This window comes from Montipora foliosa, chromosome 12, assembly GCF_036669935.1.
Source record: "Montipora foliosa isolate CH-2021 chromosome 12, ASM3666993v2, whole genome shotgun sequence".
Lineage (NCBI taxonomy): Eukaryota > Metazoa > Cnidaria > Anthozoa > Scleractinia > Acroporidae > Montipora > Montipora foliosa.
In genome coordinates this window covers 12751058-12757278 of record NC_090880.1, presented here as the reverse complement: position 1 = coordinate 12757278, position 6221 = coordinate 12751058, and positions in this window count along the sequence as shown.

Sequence of the window (6221 nt, the reverse complement as noted above, 5' to 3'; positions counted from 1 at the left end):
TTAGGAGTGAGAAATGTGAGTGAGAACTGTTGCCGTTGTCAACAACGGCTTGGGTCACGCAACAGACAATGCGGTTTTGTATGACACTGATTGAGTGTCAGCAAGATGACGCGCAGAAATTTGGCGAAGCAAAATCCACAGAGACGTGAATGTGGCTCTTTCCTTTAAACTATTCTATTGTCTACGCGATTTGCTGTCCTTCATCTTGTGAGCAATCGAACTCTTCTTAGCAAAGTCAAATAATTCTGCAGCTCGAAAAAGCGGCCGCTAACTGCGCGGAGTCTGGTAACGAGTCTCCTGAAAATGTTCTTCGCTGGTTCTTAAGCTGCCATAAAACAGACTTTACTACAATAAAACAATTTTTAACGCAGTGTTACAAATTGTTTACTATTTTGAGGACATATATGATACGGTTTCCAGTTTTATTCGATGAAACTCAGTTTCAGACAATCCGGGTCAAAACACTTCGGGACACTTGTCAAATTTTGGGCGAAAAGTAGAGAATTTACTGTACATGCTTTCATCGTTATATGAGCACGGTTTGTTCTTCTTTCGCTGCCTTTTTTTCGCCCCCCTTCCCCCCAGACAATGTTGAAACATGCCAGCGATCGATGAACGGATCTTGATTTTGGAGACCGTGAAAAATCAACATTGTAATGGGGGGAGGGGGAAAAGCACGAATTGTCCCGACAGTTTTGACCAGGATTGTCTGAGAAAAGAATTTCTTGATAATTGGTCTCAAGCCTGGTCAGGTTCATTGAATCTCATTAGAGAATTATCTCTGATAGTAAAGCAATATATTGCACCGGTGTAGAGGTAGTGTGAGCAAGGATTGTCAAAACGGTGGGTTGCGTTACCGTGAGCAGTCAACAGTTCTCGGCCACATTTCTCGGCTATGTAAAGGAAGATATTTAGGTTTAGAAATGACTTTTAAAAAAAGACGCTGCAAAAAACATAATAACCCTTTCTTTTCTATTCATACAAGCACTTTTTGGCTTTAAACGATCACCGGGTGGGTATTTTTCAACATTTCTCACCCTAAAAACAGCAAAAGATCAAATTAGATGTTAGCTTATTCTTTTCAAATAGCCGAGAAATGTTGAAAAAGGCATTACGCGTTTTCTTGTTCAGAAACGAACGCCAATTAAAGATCAGCGAAAGTGTTTATAATACAACACGCCATATATTCTGCTAGCTACATCAAAAGCACAACCAGAAAATGTGTTTTTAGGAGTGAGAAATGTGAGTGAGAACTGTTGCCGTTGTCAACAACGGCTTGGGTCACGCAACAGACAATGCGGTTTTGTATGACACTGATTGAGTGTCAGCAAGATGACGCGCAGAAATTTGGCGAAGCAAAATCCACAGAGACGTGAATGTGGCTCTTTCCTTTAAACTATTCTATTGTCTACGCGATTTGCTGTCCTTCATCTTGTGAGCAATCGAACTCTTCTTAGCAAAGTCAAATAATTCTGCAGCTCGAAAAAGCGGCCGCTAACTGCGCGGAGTCTGGTAACGAGTCTCCTGAAAATGTTCTTCGCTGGTTCTTAAGCTGCCATAAAACAGACTTTACTACAATAAAACAATTTTTAACGCAGTGTTACAAATTGTTTACTATTTTGAGGACATATATGATACGGTTTCCAGTTTTATTCGATGAAACTCAGTTTCAGACAATCCGGGTCAAAACACTTCGGGACACTTGTCAAATTTTGGGCGAAAAGTAGAGAATTTACTGTACATGCTTTCATCGTTATATGAGCACGGTTTGTTCTTCTTTCGCTGCCTTTTTTTCGCCCCCCTTCCCCCCAGACAATGTTGAAACATGCCAGCGATCGATGAACGGATCTTGATTTTGGAGACCGTGAAAAATCAACATTGTAATGGGGGGAGGGGGAAAAGCACGAATTGTCCCGACAGTTTTGACCAGGATTGTCTGAGAAAAGAATTTCTTGATAATTGGTCTCAAGCCTGGTCAGGTTCATTGAATCTCATTAGAGAATTATCTCTGATAGTAAAGCAATATATTGCACCGGTGTAGAGGTAGTGTGAGCAAGGATTGTCAAAACGGTGGGTTGCGTTACCGTGAGCAGTCAACAGTTCTCGGCCACATTTCTCGGCTATGTAAAGGAAGATATTTAGGTTTAGAAATGACTTTTAAAAAAAGACGCTGCAAAAAACATAATAACCCTTTCTTTTCTATTCATACAAGCACTTTTTGGCTTTAAACGATCACCGGGTGGGTATTTTTCAACATTTCTCACCCTAAAAACAGCAAAAGATCAAATTAGATGTTAGCTTATTCTTTTCAAATAGCCGAGAAATGTTGAAAAAGGCATTACGCGTTTTCTTGTTCAGAAACGAACGCCAATTAAAGATCAGCGAAAGTGTTTATAATACAACACGCCATATATTCTGCTAGCTACATCAAAAGCACAACCAGAAAATGTGTTTTTAGGAGTGAGAAATGTGAGTGAGAACTGTTGCCGTTGTCAACAACGGCTTGGGTCACGCAACAGACAATGCGGTTTTGTATGACACTGATTGAGTGTCAGCAAGATGACGCGCAGAAATTTGGCGAAGCAAAATCCACAGAGACGTGAATGTGGCTCTTTCCTTTAAACTATTCTATTGTCTACGCGATTTGCTGTCCTTCATCTTGTGAGCAATCGAACTCTTCTTAGCAAAGTCAAATAATTCTGCAGCTCGAAAAAGCGGCCGCTAACTGCGCGGAGTCTGGTAACGAGTCTCCTGAAAATGTTCTTCGCTGGTTCTTAAGCTGCCATAAAACAGACTTTACTACAATAAAACAATTTTTAACGCAGTGTTACAAATTGTTTACTATTTTGAGGACATATATGATACGGTTTCCAGTTTTATTCGATGAAACTCAGTTTCAGACAATCCGGGTCAAAACACTTCGGGACACTTGTCAAATTTTGGGCGAAAAGTAGAGAATTTACTGTACATGCTTTCATCGTTATATGAGCACGGTTTGTTCTTCTTTCGCTGCCTTTTTTTCGCCCCCCTTCCCCCCAGACAATGTTGAAACATGCCAGCGATCGATGAACGGATCTTGATTTTGGAGACCGTGAAAAATCAACATTGTAATGGGGGGAGGGGGAAAAGCACGAATTGTCCCGACAGTTTTGACCAGGATTGTCTGAGAAAAGAATTTCTTGATAATTGGTCTCAAGCCTGGTCAGGTTCATTGAATCTCATTAGAGAATTATCTCTGATAGTAAAGCAATATATTGCACCGGTGTAGAGGTAGTGTGAGCAAGGATTGTCAAAACGGTGGGTTGCGTTACCGTGAGCAGTCAACAGTTCTCGGCCACATTTCTCGGCTATGTAAAGGAAGATATTTAGGTTTAGAAATGACTTTTAAAAAAAGACGCTGCAAAAAACATAATAACCCTTTCTTTTCTATTCATACAAGCACTTTTTGGCTTTAAACGATCACCGGGTGGGTATTTTTCAACATTTCTCACCCTAAAAACAGCAAAAGATCAAATTAGATGTTAGCTTATTCTTTTCAAATAGCCGAGAAATGTTGAAAAAGGCATTACGCGTTTTCTTGTTCAGAAACGAACGCCAATTAAAGATCAGCGAAAGTGTTTATAATACAACACGCCATATATTCTGCTAGCTACATCAAAAGCACAACCAGAAAATGTGTTTTTAGGAGTGAGAAATGTGAGTGAGAACTGTTGCCGTTGTCAACAACGGCTTGGGTCACGCAACAGACAATGCGGTTTTGTATGACACTGATTGAGTGTCAGCAAGATGACGCGCAGAAATTTGGCGAAGCAAAATCCACAGAGACGTGAATGTGGCTCTTTCCTTTAAACTATTCTATTGTCTACGCGATTTGCTGTCCTTCATCTTGTGAGCAATCGAACTCTTCTTAGCAAAGTCAAATAATTCTGCAGCTCGAAAAAGCGGCCGCTAACTGCGCGGAGTCTGGTAACGAGTCTCCTGAAAATGTTCTTCGCTGGTTCTTAAGCTGCCATAAAACAGACTTTACTACAATAAAACAATTTTTAACGCAGTGTTACAAATTGTTTACTATTTTGAGGACATATATGATACGGTTTCCAGTTTTATTCGATGAAACTCAGTTTCAGACAATCCGGGTCAAAACACTTCGGGACACTTGTCAAATTTTGGGCGAAAAGTAGAGAATTTACTGTACATGCTTTCATCGTTATATGAGCACGGTTTGTTCTTCTTTCGCTGCCTTTTTTTCGCCCCCCTTCCCCCCAGACAATGTTGAAACATGCCAGCGATCGATGAACGGATCTTGATTTTGGAGACCGTGAAAAATCAACATTGTAATGGGGGGAGGGGGAAAAGCACGAATTGTCCCGACAGTTTTGACCAGGATTGTCTGAGAAAAGAATTTCTTGATAATTGGTCTCAAGCCTGGTCAGGTTCATTGAATCTCATTAGAGAATTATCTCTGATAGTAAAGCAATATATTGCACCGGTGTAGAGGTAGTGTGAGCAAGGATTGTCAAAACGGTGGGTTGCGTTACCGTGAGCAGTCAACAGTTCTCGGCCACATTTCTCGGCTATGTAAAGGAAGATATTTAGGTTTAGAAATGACTTTTAAAAAAAGACGCTGCAAAAAACATAATAACCCTTTCTTTTCTATTCATACAAGCACTTTTGGCTTTAAACGATCACCGGGTGGGTATTTTTCAACATTTCTCACCCTAAAAACAGCAAAAGATCAAATTAGATGTTAGCTTATTCTTTTCAAATAGCCGAGAAATGTTGAAAAAGGCATTACGCGTTTTCTTGTTCAGAAACGAACGCCAATTAAAGATCAGCGAAAGTGTTTATAATACAACACGCCATATATTCTGCTAGCTACATCAAAAGCACAACCAGAAAATGTGTTTTTAGGAGTGAGAAATGTGAGTGAGAACTGTTGCCGTTGTCAACAACGGCTTGGGTCACGCAACAGACAATGCGGTTTTGTATGACACTGATTGAGTGTCAGCAAGATGACGCGCAGAAATTTGGCGAAGCAAAATCCACAGAGACGTGAATGTGGCTCTTTCCTTTAAACTATTCTATTGTCTACGCGATTTGCTGTCCTTCATCTTGTGAGCAATCGAACTCTTCTTAGCAAAGTCAAATAATTCTGCAGCTCGAAAAAGCGGCCGCTAACTGCGCGGAGTCTGGTAACGAGTCTCCTGAAAATGTTCTTCGCTGGTTCTTAAGCTGCCATAAAACAGACTTTACTACAATAAAACAATTTTTAACGCAGTGTTACAAATTGTTTACTATTTTGAGGACATATATGATACGGTTTCCAGTTTTATTCGATGAAACTCAGTTTCAGACAATCCGGGTCAAAACACTTCGGGACACTTGTCAAATTTGGGCGAAAAGTAGAGAATTTACTGTACATGCTTTCATCGTTATATGAGCACGGTTTGTTCTTCTTTCGCTGCCTTTTTTTCGCCCCCTTCCCCCCAGACAATGTTGAAACATGCCAGCGATCGATGAACGGATCTTGATTTTGGAGACCGTGAAAAATCAACATTGTAATGGGGGGAGGGGAAAAGCACGAATTGTCCCGACAGTTTTGACCAGGATTGTCTGAGAAAAGAATTTCTTGATAATTGGTCTCAAGCCTGGTCAGGTTCATTGAATCTCATTAGAGAATTATCTCTGATAGTAAAGCAATATATTGCACCGGTGTAGAGGTAGTGTGAGCAAGGATTGTCAAAACGGTGGGTTGCGTTACCGTGAGCAGTCAACAGTTCTCGGCCACATTTCTCGGCTATGTAAAGGAAGATATTTAGGTTTAGAAATGACTTTTAAAAAAAGACACTGCAATAAACATAATAACCCTTTCTTTTCTATTCATAACAGCAATTCTTGGCTTTACACCATCACAGGGCGCGTATCTTTCAACATTTCACACCCTCAACACAGCAAAAGATCCAATTCGATGTTAGCTTATTCTTTTCAAATAGCCGAGAAATGTTAAAAAGGCATTACGCGTTTTCTTGTTCAAAAACGAACGCCAATTAAAGATCAACGAAAGTGTTTATAAGACAACACGCCATATATTCGGTAGCTACATCAAAGCACAACCAGAAAATGTGTTTTTAGGAGTGAGAAATGTGAGTGAGAACTGTTGCCGTTGTCAACAACGGCTTGGGTCACGCAACATACAATGCGGTTGTGTATGACACTGATTG